The sequence below is a fragment of the Eleutherodactylus coqui genome, unplaced genomic scaffold, assembly GCF_035609145.1.
Source record: "Eleutherodactylus coqui strain aEleCoq1 unplaced genomic scaffold, aEleCoq1.hap1 HAP1_SCAFFOLD_183, whole genome shotgun sequence".
In the NCBI taxonomy this organism is placed as follows: domain Eukaryota; kingdom Metazoa; phylum Chordata; class Amphibia; order Anura; family Eleutherodactylidae; genus Eleutherodactylus; species Eleutherodactylus coqui.
Window position 1 is genome coordinate 192501 of NW_027102625.1, and position 19841 is coordinate 212341.

Consider the following 19841-nt stretch of genomic DNA (forward strand, 5'->3'; position numbering starts at 1 on the left):
GGTGCTGTGGATGAGGGATACAATGTAGGGCGGTAGGGTGCTGTGGATGAGGGATACAATGTAGTGCGGCGCGGTGCTGTGGATGAGGGATACAATGTAGGGCGGTGCTGTGGATGAGGGATACAATGTACAATGGTGCTGTGGATGAGGGATACAATGTAGGGTGGTGTGGTGCTGTGGATGAGGGATACAATGTACAGTGGTGCTGTGGATGAGGGATACAATGTAGGGCGGTGCTGTGGATGAGGGATACAATGTAGGGCGGTGCGGTGCTGTGGATGAGGGATACAATGTAGGGCGGCGCGGTGCTGTAGATGAGGGATACAATGTAGGGCGGGGCGGTGCTGTGGATGAGGGATACAATGTAGGGCGGCGCGGTGCTGTGGATGAGGGATACAATGTAGGGCGGCGCGGTGCTGTAGATGAGGGATACAATGTAGGGCGGGGCGGTGCTGTGGATGAGGGATACAATGTAGGGCGGCACGGTGCTGTGGATTAGGGATACAATGTAGGGTGGTGCTGTGGATGAGGGATACAATGTAGGGCGGTGCTGTGCTGTGGATGAGGGATACAATGTAGGGTGCTGTGGATGAGGGATACAATATAGGGGGGCGCTGCGCTGTGGATGAGGGATACAATGTAGGGGGGCGCTGCGCTGTGGAGGGCTTTGCGGATGAAGGTAGTGAGTTTAAATTGAATTCTGTATGTAACGGGCAGCCAGTGCAGTGACCGGCACAGGGCAGAGGCGTCCGAGTAGCGGCTGGACAGGAAGATGAGCCTGGCTGCCGCATTCAGGATGGATTGGAGAGGGTAGAGTCTGGTGCAGGGGAGGCCGATCAGCAGCGGGTTGTAATAATCGAGCCGGGAGTGGATGAGGGCGGCAGTAAGCGTTTTTAGCGTGTCCACAGTGAGGAAAGAGCGGATTCTTGTGATGTTCCTGAGGTGCAGCTGACATGTTCGGGCCAGAGATTGGATGTAGGGGGTAAAGGAGAGATTGGAGTCAGATATGACCCCGAGGCAGCGGGCGTGCTGGGAGTTCTGGTGCCACACACTGAGATGGAGATGTCAGGAGGAGGTCGGTTAGTGGAGGGTGGGAACACCAGTAGGTCAGTTTTAGAGAGGTTTAGTTTTAGGTAGAGAGAGGACATGGTGTTAGAGACAGCGGACAGACAGTCGGTGATGTTTTGGAGTAAAGGTGCAGAGATGTCACGGGAAGAGGTGTATAGCTGGGTGTCATCAGCATAGAGGGGGTATTGGGGGCCAAATCTCCTGATGGTTTGTCCAATAGGGGCTGTGTAGGGGGAGAAAAGGAGGGGGCCGAGGACCGAGCCCTGGGGGACCCCAACAGCAAGGGGAAGAGGAGGGGGCCGAGGACCGAGCCCTGGGGGACCCCAACAGCAAGGGGAAGAGGAGGGGGCCGAGGACCGAGCCCTGGGGGACCCCAACAGCAAGGGGAAGAGGAGGGGGCCGAGGACCGAGCCCTGGGGGACCCCAACAGCAAGGGGAAGAGGAGGGGGCCGAGGACCGAGCCCTGGGGGACCCCAACAGCAAGGGGAAGAGGAGGGGGCCGAGGACCGAGCCCTGGGGGACCCCAACAGCAAGGGGAAGAGGAGGGGGCCGAGGACCGAGCCCTGGGGGACCCCAACAGCAAGGGGAAGAGGAGGGGGCCGAGGACCGAGCCCTGGGGGACCCCAACAGCAAGGGGAAGAGGAGGGGGCCGAGGACCGAGCCCTGGGGGACCCCAACAGCAAGGGGAAGAGGAGGGGGCCGAGGACCGAGCCCTGGGGGACCCCAACAGCAAGGGGAAGAGGAGGGGGCCGAGGACCGAGCCCTGGGGGACCCCAACAGCAAGGGGGAGAGGAGGGGGCCGAGGACCGAGCCCTGGGGGACCCCAACAGCAAGGGGAAGAGGAGGGGGCCGAGGACCGAGCCCTGGGGGACCCCAACAGCAAGGGGAAGAGGAGGGGGCCGAGGACCGAGCCCTGGGGGACCCCAACAGCAAGGGGAAGAGGAGGGGGCCGAGGACCGAGCCCTGGGGGACCCCAACAGCAAGGGGAAGAGGAGGGGGCCGAGGACCGAGCCCTGGGGGACCCCAACAGCAAGGGGAAGAGGAGGGGGCCGAGGACCGAGCCCTGGGGGACCCCAACAGCAAGGGGAAGAGGAGGGGGCCGAGGACCGAGCCCTGGGGGACCCCAACAGCAAGGGGGAGAGGAGGGGGCCGAGGACCGAGCCCTGGGGGACCCCAACAGCAAGGGGAAGCGGCGGCACATGTGTGAGAACTGCACAATTCATGGCAGTGCAGACTAACATGCTAAGCGGGGGGCTCCGTGCTCCTCTCCCCCAGGGGGCCACAAGTTGTGCGGGATTAACCCTTATAGGGGCTCCTTCTCATCCCCTCTGGGAGCTTCATGGTTAATCATGTGACACTGAGATAAGGGAGGCTGCCGGATGCCATCGCTCGCTGTACCTCCTCCACGGTGACGGCCGGGGGCGGCGAGCGCTCAGTCCTGGTTACTGGCTGCCCAATTAATAATGCATCGTTAGCCTTCTTAGCTTCGCCTAATTGCCTTAATGTGTGACATTTACACCCAGCCTGGCGCTGCTGCAGAGAATGACCCCCGGGGGACTCACCCAGCCGGCCGTGTCAGTCGGGAGCCGCCATGTTGGTTGTCACTCAGCTTTCCCCAGGAACGGATCTAGACAAGAGAGATGAGAAGGTGAGGGGTGACGGCGGCAGGACGCGGCTCTGCAGGCTGCGGATGGCGCTAAAGAGTCACAACAAGAGTGTGATACGAGCGGCGGCCTCTGTGCAGCGCCGACTTCTATTGCGCCACTTTCCCACGGGATCCGCTAACGTACATGGCAGACTCCAAGCTGGTTTTTTTTACACGCACCGCCAACCCCCCCTGGGCAGAGCGAGCGGTCCCCAACTGCCAGTAACTAGAGCGGACCCCGGCGGCCGGCGCTGCGACATGTCGCGTTCGCTTCCTCGCAGCAAACAACCTCCATTTTCTCCCCTTTCATACGAAGATTCTCGAGCACAAATGTCCCCAGAAAACAGCAATGAAGGTGACCGAGACCCGCGCAAACCCACCGCTACGGGTAGGTAGGAGCCTTCCTCTCCCACCATGCATCATCTCCATATGGGCGGAGCTTACTAGTCACATGATGGGCAGCTAGGCAAGTCTCCAATCACTGACAGCAAGCAGAGATTGTGAAAACGGTAAATCAAAAGCTGCATACGAGTCTGGTGGTGCCCCCTGGTGTCCAGCACCATGTAGCTTCTCCCAGGAAGGGTGTGTACTGTCCGCTGCCAGAGGGGGAAGGAGCTACTCTCGGCAGAACCAGCACTGCACACGAAACTGGAAGCTCTGGAAAGTTACTTTATGTCAGTTAGGGGCGTTTCAGCACGGACTCCTGCGGGCGGCGAGCGGGGGAGGGGGAGGCCAGCGTTCTGCATTTATCGTAGTTTATTCTGTCATCTCTACGCCCCTATCGGGGGATGGGGGGGGACGCATCTTCCCAGAGCATTTAGAGATCCGCTTTACAGCAGCCTCATGGGCCACAGACACAGGAGGGGAGACAAACAACCAATCAGGCTGTGAATTGAGCAGAAGGGTTGTGGAATATAGATATATGCCTACGGGACAGCACTGTGGGCGTGCTCTGTGACTTGTGCAGGGAGGGGAGGAGGCGAGCTGTGGCAGACCAGAACAAAGCAGAACAAAGCATGGACTACAGCTCCCAGCAGAACACAGTGCCCGCTTCTATCTGACAGGCACTGAGGAGAAAAGGATCTAACAGATCCCAGTGGGACCCTCCAGACACCGGTCATCAGCCGGGGGATAGGAACCCTGCAGCCCCCTCCTATCACACACGCCTGCTAATGGTTGAGCGCAGCGGAGACACTGAGGTCACGGACAACACCGCAGGGGGCTCGCCATACATGGCAGGCGAGATTACCAGTTATCCATTTCTGGGAAAGCTGGGTGGCCACGGCTGCCAGTACCGTGCCGGCAGCTCTCCGCGACCCACGGGTCAGTGCTTTGGAAAAGCCGGGTGACCCCCAATACGCCGACCGCCGGCTCTGGCTACGCCGACCCCCGGCTCTGGCTACGCCGACCGCCGGCTCTGGTTACGCCGACCGCCGGCTCTGGTTACGCCGACCGCCGGCTCTGGTTACGCCGACCGCCGGCTCTGGTTACGCCGACCGCCGGCTCTGGTTACGCCGACCGCCGGCTCTGGTTACGCCGACCGCCGGCTCTGGTTACGCCGACCGCCGGCTCTGGTTACGCCGACCGCCCTCGTAGGCTCCTTCGTGGCCATTTATACAGCGAGACATCAAGATCCAGTAAAAGCGAGAAACCGGAAGCTTCAGGGTTAATAGTGGCAGCGTCCTGCCGGCGGTGCGCTGTCTCCGGCTCGGGGATACGTGACTCTGCAGCGGCGAGGCTAACGCTCAGCGCTGCGGCCCGACCCGCGCTTCCTGATCGCTGCAGACTCTTAATTACAATCTGCAGGAAGCTGACGAGAGCCGCATAATAACGAGGCGGCGAGCAGACATTAGCGCCAATACAAATGATCTTCATTACAGAGCGGCGCTCGGGGCGTTCGTCTGCACCGCCGCCACCTGGAGACCAATTAGCAGGAAACTAAATGTTACGCTGCTGCCATCAGCACGACAGAGGGCGACAAGGGGTTAAATCCAAGGAAAGAAGCGCCGGGGATTATTAGTCACATGGCCAGAACTGTCCGACCAGCCGCAGCGCTAAGAGCCATTTGTCACACCATTTCATAAGGAAGAGCCAGAAACATTCACTGAAGGGTCCCCATGACAACACTTCCAGTCACCATACGGCGGTAGATATGAATGGGTATTTGCACCTCACCGGACAGGAAGGGTTGTCATAGCAGTAAGGGCTCCTTCACCTCGTGCCGAGGGGCCATTTGCAGCCTCCGTTGCGGATTTCTGGTAAAATCACGGCCGCCAGACATTAGTCAGCGGATCCTTCTGCATCTTCCTGAGAGGCGTGAATGAGCCAGCGCCGGGGCACAAGCTCAGAGAGCCGGGGCACAAGCTCAGAGAGCCGCAGGGCTGCATGACCGCTCACAGATCAGCACTGCATCCGTCTGCAGGGAATCGCGCCAAGTCCATAAAAACCCCGACCATGCCCCCCCACATCGTGACCCCCATCCTGCAGATCATCAGTGGCGCCACCCCCAATTACACCCCAACACATCGCCAATCAATCACTGCGCAAAAGGGAAGTCACTTGTTTAGTCAATAACGAATAAGTAGAGCGCGACGCCACGGCCGAACTGCCACCCCGCAGACAGGCAGCCATATATACTGCTGAGCTGTATGCAGTCCATCATCCCTGACCCCAGGAACTCACAATCTAATCCCCCCATCACACACAATGTATCACTCTCATCATCCCTGACCCCAGGAACTCACAATCTAATCCCCCATCACACAATGTATCACTCCCATCATCCCCGACCACAGGAGCTCACAATCTAATCCCCCCATCACACACAATGTATCACTCCCATCATCCCTGACCCCAGGAGCTCACAATCTAATCCCCCCATCACACAATGTATCACTCCCATCATCCCTGACCCCATGAGCTCACAATCTAATCCCCCCATCACACAATGTATCACTCCCATCATCCCTGACCCCATGAGCTCACAATCTAATCCCCCCATCACACAATGTATCACTCCCATCATCCCTGACCCCAGGAGCTCACAATCTAATCCCCCCCATCACACAATGTATCACTCCCATCATCCCTGACCCCAGGAGCTCACAATCTAATCCCCCCCATCACACACAATGTATCACTCCCATCATCCCTGACCCCAGGAGCTCACAATCTAATCCCCCCATCACACACAATGTATCACTCCCATCATCCCTGACCCCAGGAGCTCACAATCTAATCCCCCCATCACACAATGTATCACTCCCATCATCCCTGACCCCATGAGCTCACAATCTAATCCCCCCATCACACAATGTATCACTCCCATCATCCCTGACCCCAGGAGCTCACAATCTAATCCCCCATCACACAATGTATCACTCCCATCATCCTGACCCCAGGAGCTCACAATCTAATCCCCCATCACACACAATGTATCACCCCCATCATCTCTGACCCCAGGAGCTCACAATCTAATCCCCCCATCACACACAATGTATCACTCCCATCATCCCTGATCCCAGGAGCTCACAATCTAATCCCCTCATCACACACAATGTATCACTCCCATCATCCCTGACCCCAGGAGCTCACAATCTAATCTCCCATCACACACAATGTATCACTCCCATCATCCTGACCCCAGGAGCTCACAATCTAATCCCCCATCACACACAATGTATCACCCCCATCATCTCTGACCCCAGGAGCTCACAATCTAATCCCCCCATCACACACAATGTATCACTCCCATCATCCCTGACCCCAGGAGCTCACAATCTAATCCCCCCATCACACACAATGTATCACTCCCATCATCCCTGACCCCAGGAGCTCACAATCTAATCCCCTCATTGCACAATGTATCACTCCCATCATCCCTGACCCCAGGAGCTCACAATCTAATCCCACATCACACAATGTATCACTCCCATCATCCCTGACCCCAGGAGCTCACAATCGAATCCCCCATCACACACAATGTATCACTCCTATCATCCCTGACCCCAGGAGCTCACAATCTAATCCCATCACACAATGTATCACTCCCATCATCCCTGACCCCAGGAGCTCACAATCTAATCCCATCATACAATGTATCACTCCCATCATCCCTGACCCCAGGAGCTCACAATCTAATCCCCCATCACACACAATGTATCACTCCTATCATCCCTGACCCCAGGAGCTCACAATCTAATCCCATCACACAATGTATCACTCCCATCATCCCTGACCCCAGGAGCTCACAATCTAATCCCCCCATCACACACAATGTATCACTCCTATCATCCCTGACCCCAGGAGCTCACAATCTAATCCCATCACACAATGTATCACTCCCATCATCCCTGACCCCAGGAGCTCACAATCTAATCCCACATCACACACAATGTATCACTCCCATCATCCCTGACCCCAGGAGCTCACAATCTAATCCCATCACACACAATGTATCACTCCCATCATCCCTGACCCCAGGAGCTCACAATCTAATCCCATCACACACAATGTATCACTCCCATCATCCCTGACCCCAGGAGCTCACAATCTAATCCCCCAATCACACACAATGTATCACTCCCATCATCCCTGACCCCAGGAGCTCACAATCTAATCCCCCCATCATACACAATGTATCACTCCCATCATCCCTGACCCCAGGAGCTCACAATCTAATCCCCCCATCACACAATGTATCACTCCCATCATCCCTGACCCCAGGAGCTCACAATCTAATCCTCCATCACACAATGTATCACTCCTATCATCCCTGACCCCAGGAGCTCACAATCTAATCCCCCATCACACAATGTATCACTCCCATCATCCCTGACCCCAGGAGCTCACAATCTAATCCCCCATCACACACAATGTATCACTCCCATCATCCCTGACCCCAGGAGCTCACAATCTAATCCCCCATCACACAATGCATCACTCCCATCATCCCTGACCCCAGGAGCTCACAATCTAATCCGATCACACACAATGTATCACTCCCATCATCCCTGACCCCAGGAGCTCACAATCTAATCCCCATCACACACAATGTATCACTCCCATCATCCCTGACCCCAGGAGCTCACAATCTAATCCCCCATCACACACAATGTATCACTCCCATCATCCCTGACCCCAGGAGCTCACAATCTAATCCCCCATCACACACAATGTATCACTCCCATCATCCCTGACCCCAGGAGCTCACAATCTAATCCCATCATACAATGTATCCCTCCCATCATCCCTGACCCCAGGAGCTCACAATCTAATCCCATCACACAATGTATCACTCCCATCATCCCTGACCCCAGGAGCTCACAATCTAATCCCATCATACAATGTATCCCTCCCATCATCACTGACCCCAGGAGCTCACAATCTAATCCCCCCATCACACAATGTATCACTCCTATCATCCCCGACCCCAGGAGCTCACAATCTAATCCCATCACACAATGTATCACTCCCATCATCCCTGACCCCAGGAGCTCACAATCTAATCCCATCACACAATGTATCACTCCCATCATCCCTGACCCCAGGAGCTCACAATCTAATCCCCCATCACACACAATGTATCACTCCCATCATCCCTGACCCCAGGAGCACACAATCTAATCCCCCATCACACAATGTATCACTCCCATCATCCCTGACCCCAGGAGCTCACAATCTAATCCCCCCATCACACAATGTATCACTCCCATCATCCCTGACCCCAGGAGCTCACAATCTAATCCCCATCACACAATGTATCACTCCCATCATCCCTGACCCCAGGAGCTCACAATCTAATCCCATCACACACAATGTATCACTGCCATCATCCCTGACCCCAGGAGCTCACAATCTAATCCCCCCATCACACAATGTATCACCCCCATCATCCCTGACCCCAGGAGCTCACAATCTAATCTCCCCATCACACACAATGTATCACTCCCATCATCCCTGACCCCAGGAGCTCACAATCTAATCCCCCCCATCACACAATGTATCACTCCCATCATCCCTGACCCCAGGAGCTCACAATCTAATCCCCCCCATCACACACAATGTATCACTCCCATCATCCCTGACCCCAGGAGCTCACAATCTAATCCCATCATACAATGTATCACTCCCATCATCCCTGACCCCAGGAGCTCACAATCTAATCTCCCCATCACACACAATGTATCACTCCCATCATCCCCGACCCCAGGAGCTCACAATCTAATCTCCCCATCACACACAATGTATCACTCCCATCATCCCTGACCCCAGGAGCTCACAATCTAATCCCCCAACACACAATGTATCACTCCCATCATCCCTGACCCCAGGAGCTCACAATCTAATCCCCCCATCACACAATGTATCACTCCCATCATCCCTGACCCCATGAGCTCACAATCTAATCCCCCCATCACACAATGTATCACTCCCATCATCCCTGACCCCAGGAGCTCACAATCTAATCCCCCCCATCACACAATGTATCACTCCCATCATCCCTGACCCCAGGAGCTCACAATCTAATCCCCCCCATCACACACAATGTATCACTCCCATCATCCCTGACCCCAGGAGCTCACAATCTAATCCCCCCATCACACAATGTATCACTCCCATCATCCCTGACCCCATGAGCTCACAATCTAATCCCCCCATCACACAATGTATCACTCCCATCATCCCTGACCCCAGGAGCTCACAATCTAATCCCCCATCACACAATGTATCACTCCCATCATCCCTGACCCCATGAGCTCACAATCTAATCCCCCCATCACACAATGTATCACTCCCATCATCCCTGACCCCAGGAGCTCACAATCTAATCCCCCATCACACAATGTATCACTCCCATCATCCCTGACCCCAGGAGCTCACAATCTAATCTCCCATCACACACAATGTATCACTCCCATCATCCCGACCCCAGGAGCTCACAATCTAATCCCCCATCACACACAATGTATCACTCCCATCATCCCTGACCCCAGGAGCTCACAATCTAATCCCCCCATCACACACAATGTATCACCCCCATCATCTCTGACCCCAGGAGCTCACAATCTAATCCCCCCATCACACACAATGTATCACTCCCATCATCCCTGACCCCAGGAGCTCACAATCTAATCCCCCCATCACACACAATGTATCACTCCCATCATCCCTGACCCCAGGAGCTCACAATCTAATCCCACATCACACAATGTATCACTCCCATCATCCCTGACCCCAGGAGCTCACAATCTAATCCCACATCACACAATGTATCACTCCCATCATCCCTGACCCCAGGAGCTCACAATCGAATCCCCCATCACACACAATGTATCACTCCTATCATCCCTGACCCCAGGAGCTCACAATCTAATCCCATCACACAATGTATCACTCCCATCATCCCTGACCCCAGGAGCTCACAATCTAATCCCCCCATCACACACAATGTATCACTCCTATCATCCCTGACCCCAGGAGCTCACAATCTAATCCCATCACACAATGTATCACTCCCATCATCCCTGACCCCAGGAGCTCACAATCTAATCCCACATCACACACAATGTATCACTCCCATCATCCCTGACCCCAGGAGCTCACAATCTAATCCCATCACACACAATGTATCACTCCCATCATCCCTGACCCCAGGAGCTCACAATCTAATCCCATCACACAATGTATCACTCCCATCATCCCTGACCCCAGGAGCTCACAATCTAATCCCCCAATCACACACAATGTATCACTCCCATCATCCCTGACCCCAGGAGCTCACAATCTAATCCCATAACACACAATGTATCACTCCCATCATCCCTGACCCCAGGAGCTCACAATCTAATCCCCCCCCCCCATCACACACAATGTATCACTCCCATCATCCCTGACCCCAGGAGCTCACAATCTAATCCCCCCATCATACACAATGTATCACTCCCATCATCCCTGACCCCAGGAGCTCACAATCTAATCCCATAACACACAATGTATCACTCCCATCATCCCTGACCCCAGGAGCTCACAATCTAATCCCCCCATCACACACAATGTATCACTCCCATCATCCCTGACCCCAGGAGCTCACAATCTAATCCCCCCATCACAATGTATCACTCCCATCATCCCTGACCCCAGGAGCTCACAATCTAATCCCCCCATCACACAATGTATCACTCCTATCATCCCTGACCCCAGGAGCTCACAATCTAATCCCCCATCACACAATGTATCACTCCCATCATCCCTGACCCCAGGAGCTCACAATCTAATCCCCCATCACACACAATGCATCACTCCCATCATCCCTGACCCCAGGAGCTCACAATCTAATCCCATCACACACAATGTATCACTCCCATCATCCCTGACCCCAGGAGCTCACAATCTAATCCGATCACACACAATGTATCACTCCCATCATCCCTGACCCCAGGAGCTCACAATCTAATCCCCATCACACACAATGTATCACTCCCATCATCCCTGACCCCAGGAGCTCACAATCTAATCCCCCATCACACACAATGTATCACTCCCATCATCCCTGACCCCAGGAGCTCACAATCTAATCCCCCATCACACAATGTATCACCCCTATCATCCCTGACCCCAGGAGCTCACAATCTAATCCCATCATACAATGTATCCCTCCCATCATCCCTGACCCCAGGAGCTCACAATCTAATCCCATCACACAATGTATCACCCCCATCATCACTGACCCCAGGAGCTCACAATCTAATCCCCCCATCACACAATGTATCACTCCTATCATCCCCGACCCCAGGAGCTCACAATCTAATCCCATCACACAATGTATCACTCCCATCATCCCTGACCCCAGGAGCTCACAATCTAATCCCATCACACAATGTATCACTCCCATCATCCCTGACCTCAGGAGCTCACAATCTAATCCCCCATCACACAATGTATCACTCCCATCATCCCTGACCCCAGGAGCTCACAATCTAATCCTCTATCACACAATGTATCACTCCCATCATCCCTGACCCCAGGAGCTCACAATCTAATCCCCCATCACACACAATGTATCACTCCCATCATCCCTGACCCCAGGAGCTCACAATCTAATCCCCCATCACACAATGTATCACTCCCATCATCCCTGACCCCAGGAGCTCACAATCTAATCCTCTATCACACAATGTATCACTCCCATCATCCCTGACCCCAGGAGCTCACAATCTAATCCCCCATCACACAATGTATCACTCCCATCATCCCTGACCACAGGAGCTCACAATCTAATCCCATCACACACAATGTATCACTCCCATCATCCCTGACCCCAGGAGCTCACAATCTAATCCCCCATCACACACAATGTATCACTCCCATCATCCCTGACCCCAGGAGCTCACAATCTAATCCCCCATCACACACAATGTATCACTCCCATCATCCCTGACCCCAGGAGCTCACAATCTAATCCCCCATCACACAATGTATCACTCCCATCATCCCTGACCCCAGGAGCTCACAATCTAATCCCCCATCACACACAATGTATCACTCCCATCATCCCTGACCCCAGGAGCTCACAATGTAATCCCCATCACACACAATGTATCACTCCCATCATCCCTGATCCCAGGAGCTCACAATCTAATCCCCCCATCACACAATGTATCACTCCCATCATCCCTGACCCCAGGAGCTCACAATCTAATCCCCCATCACACAATGTATCACTCCCATCATCCCTGACCCCAGGAGCTCACAATCTAATCCCCCATCACACACAATGTATCACTCCCATCATCCCTGACCCAGGAGCTCACAATCTAATATCCCATCACACAATGTATCACTCCCATCATCCCTGACCCCAGGAGCTCACAATGTAATCCCCCATCACACAATGTATCACCCCCATCATCCCTGACCCCAGGAGCTCACAATCTAATCCCCCATCACACAATGTATCACTCCCATCATTCCTGACCCCAGGAGCTCACAATCTAATCCCCCATCACACACAATGTATCACTCCCATCATCCCCGACCCCAGGAGCTCACAATCTAATCCCACCCATCACACAATGTATCACTCCCATCATCCCTGACCCCAGGAGCTCACAATCTAATCCCCCATCACACACAATGTATCACTCCCATCATCCCTGATCCCAGGAGCTCACAATCTAATCCCCCCATCACACAATGTATCACTCCCATCATCCCTGACCCCAGGAGCTCACAATCTAATCCCATCACACACAATGTATCACTCCCATCATCCCTGATCCCAGGAGCTCACAATCTAATCCCCCCATCACACAATGTATCACTCCCATCATCCCTGACCCCAGGAGCTCACAATCTAATCCCATCACACACAATGTATCACTCCCATCATCCCTGAACCCAGGAGCTCACAATCTAATCCCATCACACACAATGTATCACTCCCATCATCCCTGACCCCAGGAGCTCACAATCTAATCCCATCACACACAATGTATCACTCCCATCATCCCTGACCCCAGGAGCACACAATCTAATCCTCCATCACACACAATGTATCACTCCCATCATCCCTGACCCCAGGAGCTCACAATCTAATCCCCCCATCACACACAATGTATCACTCCCATCATCCCTGACCCCAGGAGCTCACAATCTAATCCCCCCATCACACACAATGTATCACTCCCATCATCCCTGACCCCAGGAGCTCACAATCTAATCCCATCACACAATGTATCAGTCCCACCATCCCTGACCCCAGGAGCTCACAATCTAATCCCCCATCACACAATGTATCACTCCCATCATCCCTGACCCCAGGAGCTCACAATCTAATCCCATCACACACAATGTATCACTCCCATCATCCCTGACCCCAGGAGCACACAATCTAATCCTCCATCACACACAATGTATCACTCCCATCATCCCTGACCCCAGGAGCTCACAATCTAATCCCCCCATCACACACAATGTATCACTCCCATCATCCCTGACCCCAGGAGCTCACAATCTAATCCCCCATCACACAATGTATCACTCCCATCATCCCTGACCCCAGGAGCTCACAATCTAATCCCATCACACACAATGTATCACTCCCATCATCCCTGACCCCAGGAGCTCACAATCTAATCCCCCCATCACACACAATGTATCACTCCCATCATCCCTGACCCCAGGAGCTCACAATCTAATCCCCCCATCACACAATGTATCACTCCCATCATCCCTGACCCCAGGAGCTCACAATCTAATCCCATCACACAATGTATCACTCCCATCATCCCCGACCCCAGGAGCTCACAATCTAATCCCATCACACACAATGTATCACTCCCATCATCCCCGACCCCAGGAGCTCACAATCTAATCCCCCATCACACACAATCACTCCCATCATCCCTGACCCCAGGAGCTCACAATCTAATCCCCCATCACACAATGTATCACTCCCATCATCCCCGACCCCAGGAGCTCACAATCTAATCCCATCACACAATGTATCACTCCCATCATCCCTGACCCCAGGAGCTCACAATCTAATCCCCCATCACACACAATGTATCACTCCCATCATCCCTGACCCCAGGAGCTCACAATCTAATCCCCCATCACACACAATGTATCACTCCCATCATCCCCGACCCCAGGAGCTCACAATCTAATCCCCCATCACACAATGTATGACTCCCATCATCCCTGACCTCAGGAGCTCACAATCTAATCCCCCATAACACACAATGTATCACTCCCATCATCCCTGACCCCAGGAGCTCACAATCTAATCCTCTATCACACAATGTATCACTCCCATCATCCCTGACCCCAGGAGCTCACAATCTAATCCCCCATCACACAATGTATCACTCCCATCATCCCCGACCCCAGGAGCTCACAATCTAATCCCCCATCACACAATGTATCACTCCCATCATCCCTGACCCCAGGAGCTCACAATCTAATCCTCTATCACACAATGTATCACCCCCATCATCCCTGACCCCAGGAGCTCACAATCTAATCCCCCATCACACACAATGTATCACTCCCATCATCCCTGACCCCAGGAGCTCACAATCTAATCCCCCCCATCACACAATGTATCACTCCCATCATCCCTGACCCCAGGAGCTCACAATCTAATCCCTCCATTACACAATGTATCACTGCCATCATCCCTGACCCCAGGAGCTCACAATCTAATCCCCATCACACACAATGTATCACTCCCATCATCCCTGACCCCAGGAGCTCACAATCTAATCCCCCATCACACACAATGTATCACTCCCATCATCCCTGACCCCAGGAGCTCACAATCTAATCCCCCATCACACACAATGTATCACTCCCATCATCCCTGACCCCAGGAGCTCACAATCTAATCCCCCATCACACAATGTATCACTCCCATCATCCCTGACCCCAGGAGCTCACAATCTAATCCCCCATCACACACAATGTATCACTCCCATCATCCCTGACCCCAGGAGCTCACAATCTAATCCCATCACACAATGTATCACTCCCATCATCCCTGACCCCAGGAGCTCACAATCTAATCCCCCATCACACACAATGTATCACTCCCATCATCCCTGACCCCAGGAGCTCACAATCTAATCCCATCACACACAATGTATCACTCCCATCATCCCTGACCCCAGGAGCTCACAATCTAATCCCCCATCACACACAATGTATCACTCCCATCATCCCTGACCCCAGGAGCACACAATCTAATCCCACCCATCACACAATGTATCACTCCCATCATCCCTGACCCCAGGAGCTCACAATCTAATCCCATCACACACATTGTATCACTCCCATCATCCCCGACCCCAGGAGCTCACAATCTAATCCCATCACACACAATGTATCACTCCCATCATCCCTGACCCCAGGAGCTCACAATCTAATCCCCCCCATCACACACAATTTATCACTCCCATCATCCCTGACCCCAGGAGCTCACAATCTAATCCCCCATCACACACAATGTATCACCCCCATCATCCCTGACCCCAGGAGCTCACAATCTAATGCCATCACACACAATGTATCACTCCCATCATCCCTGACCCCAGGAGCTCACAATCTATTCCCCCATCACACACAATGTATCACTCCCATCATCCCTGACCCCAGGAGCTCACAATCTAATCCCCCCATCACACACAATTTATCACTCCCATCATCCCTGACCTCAGGAGCTCACAATCTAATCCCATCACACAATGTATCACTCCCATCATCCCTGACCCCAGGAGCTCACAATCTAATCCCCCCCATCACACACAATGCATCACTCCCATCATCCCTGACCCCAGGAGCTCACAATCTAATCCCCCCATCACACAATGCATCACTCCCATCATCCCTGACCCCAGGAGCTCACAATCTAATCCCATCACACAATGTATCACTCCCATCATCCCTGACCCCAGGAGCTCACAATCTAATCCCCCCCATCACACACAATGTATCACTCCCATCATCCCTGACCTCAGGAGCTCACAATCTAATCCCATCACACAATGTATCACTCCCATCATCCCTGACCCCAGGAGCTCACAATCTAATCCCCCCCATCACACACAATGTATCACTCCCATCATCCCTGACCCCAGGAGCTCACAATCTAATCCCATCACACACAATGTATCACTCCCATCATCCCTGACCCCAGGAGCTCACAATCTAATCCCACATCACACACAATTTATCACTCCCATCATCCCTGACCCCAGGAGCTCACAATCTAATCCCATCACACACAATGTATCACTCCCATCATTCCTGACCCCAGGAGCTCACAATCTAATCCCCCCATCACACACAATTTATCACTCCCATCATCCCTGACCTCAGGAGCTCACAATCTAATCCCATCACACAATGTATCACTCCCATCATCCCTGACCCCAGGAGCTCACAATCTAATCCCCCCCATCACACACAATGCATCACTCCCATCATCCCTGACCCCAGGAGCTCACAATCTAATCCCCCCATCACACAATGCATCACTCCCATCATCCCTGACCCCAGGAGCTCACAATCTAATCCCATCACACAATGTATCACTCCCATCATCCCTGACCCCAGGAGCTCACAATCTAATCCCCCCCATCACACACAATGTATCACTCCCATCATCCCTGACCTCAGGAGCTCACAATCTAATCCCCCCCATCACACACAATGTATCACTCTCATCATCCCTGACCCCAGGAGCTCACAATCTAATCCCCCCCATCACACACAATGTATCACTCCCATCATCCCTGACCCCAGGAGCTCACAATCTAATCCCATCACACACAATGTATCACTCCCATCATCCCTGACCCCAGGAGCTCACAATCTAATCCCCCCCATCACACACAATGTATCACTCCCATCATCCCTGACCCCAGGAGCTCACAATCTAATCCCCCCCATCACACACAATTTATCACTCCCATCATCCCTGACCCCAGGAGCTCACAATCTAATCCCCCCCATCACACAATGTATCACTCTCATCATCCCTGACCCCAGGAGCTCACAATCTAATCCCCCCATCACACACAATTTATCACTCCCATCATCCCTGACCTCAGGAGCTCACAATCTAATCCCATCACACAATGTATCACTCCCATCATCCCTGACCCCAGGAGCTCACAATCTAATCCCCCATCACACAATGTATCACTCCCATCATCCCTGACCCCAGGAGCTCACAATCTAATCCCCCCCATCACACACAATGTATCACTCCCATCATCCCTGACCCCAGGAGCTCACAATCTAATCCCATCACACACAATGTATCACTCCCATCATCCCTGACCCCAGGAGCTCACAATCTAATCCCCCCCATCACACACAATGTATCACTCCCATCATCCCTGACCCCAGGAGCTCACAATCTAATCCCCCCCATCACACACAATTTATCACTCCCATCATCCCTGACCCCAGGAGCTCACAATCTAATCCCCCCCATCACACAATGTATCACTCTCATCATCCCTGACCCCAGGAGCTCACAATCTAATCCCCCCATCACACACAATTTATCACTCCCATCATCCCTGACCTCAGGAGCTCACAATCTAATCCCATCACACAATGTATCACTCCCATCATCCCTGACCCCAGGAGCTCACAATCTAATCCCCCATCACACAATGTATCACTCCCATCATCCCTGACCCCAGGAGCTCACAATCTAATCCCCCCGTCACACACAATGTATCACTCCCATCATCCCTGACCTCAGGAGCTCACAATCTAATCTCCCCATCACACACAATGTATCACTCCCATCATCCCCGACCCCAGGAGCTCACAATCTAATCCCCCCATCACACACAATGTATCACTCCCATCATTCCTGACCCCAGGAGCTCACAATCTAATCCCCCCATCACACACAATGTATCACTCCCATCATCCCTGACCCCAGGAGCTCACAATCTAATCCCATCACACAATGTATCACTCCCATCATCCCTGACCCCAGGAGCTCACAATCTAATCCCCCCCATCACACACAATGTATCACTCCCATCATCCCCGACCCCAGGAGCTCACAATCTAATCCCCCTCATCACACACAATGTATCACTCCCATCATCCCTGACCCCAGGAGCTCACAATCTAATCCCCCCATCACACAATGTATGACTCCCATCATCCCTGATCCCAGGAGCTCACAATCTAATCCCCCATCACACCATGTATCACTCCCATCATCCCTGACCCCAGGAGCTCACAATCTAATCCCATCACACAATGTATCACTCCCATCATCCCTGACCCCAGGAGCTCACAATCTAATCCCCCATCACACAATGTATCACTCCCATCATCCCCGACCCCAGGAGCTCACAATCTAATCCCCCATCACACAATGTATCACTCCCATCATCCCTGACCCCAGGAGCTCACAATCTAATCCCCCATCACACACAATGTATCACTCCCATCATCCCTGACCTCAGGAGCTCACAATCTAATCCCATCACACAATGTATCACTCCCATCATCCCTGACCCCAGGAGCTCACAATCTAATCCCCCATCACACACAATGTATCACTCCCATCATCCCTGACCCCAGGAGCTCACAATCTAATCCCATCACACACAATGTATCACTCCCATCATCCCTGACCCCAGGAGCTCACAATCTAATCCCATCACACACAATGTATCACTCCCATCATCCCTGACCCCAGGAGCTCACAATCTAATCCCCCCCATCACACACAATTTATCACTCCCATCATCCCTGACCCCAGGAGCTCACAATCTAATCCCCCCCATCACACAATGTATCACTCTCATCATCCCTGACCCCAGGAGCTCACAATCTAATCCCCCATCACACACAATGTATCACTCCCATCATCCCTGACCCCAGGAGCTCACAATCTAATCCCCCATCACACACAATGTATCACTCCCATCATCCCTGACCCCAGGAGCTCACAATCTAATCCCCCATCACACAATGTATCACTCCCATCATCCCTGACCCCAGGAGCTCACAATCTAATCCCCCCGTCACACACAATGTATCACTCCCATCATCCCTGACCTCAGGAGCTCACAATCTAATCCCATCACACAATGTATCACTCCCATCATCCCTGACCCCAGGAGCTCACAATCTAATCCCCCCCATCACACACAATGTATCACTCCCATCATCCCCGACCCCAGGAGCTCACAATCTAATCCCCCTCATCACACACAATGTATCACTCCCATCATCCCTGACCCCAGGAGCTCACAATCTAATCCCCCCATCACACAATGTATGACTCCCATCATCCCTGATCCCAGGAGCTCACAATCTAATCCCCCATCACACCATGTATCACTCCCATCATCCCTGACCCCAGGAGCTCACAATCTAATCCCATCACACAATGTATCACTCCCATCATCCCTGACCCCAGGAGCTCACAATCTAATCCCCCATCACACAATGTATCACTCCCATCATCCCCGACCCCAGGAGCTCACAATCTAATCCCCCATCACACAATGTATCACTCCCATCATCCCTGACCCCAGGAGCTCACAATCTAATCCCCCATCACACACAATGTATCACTCCCATC

General features: G+C 53.0%; 1 protein-coding gene across 3 annotated transcripts in view; it reads right to left on the reverse strand.

Annotated features, from left to right (window-relative positions):
- Positions 1 to 19841, reverse strand: part of LOC136605487 (extracellular sulfatase Sulf-2-like) — a 98928-nt gene that overhangs the window by 37492 nt on the left and 41595 nt on the right. For 2 of the 3 annotated variants that reach the window (XM_066588964.1, XM_066588965.1), the window contains exon 2: positions 2631 to 2695. The exons of the other annotated variant lie outside the window; for it this stretch is intronic. The gene's annotated coding sequence lies outside the window, so the exon portion shown is untranslated. The remainder of the gene's footprint in view (positions 1 to 2630; positions 2696 to 19841) is intronic. 3 annotated transcript variants of the gene reach the window in all.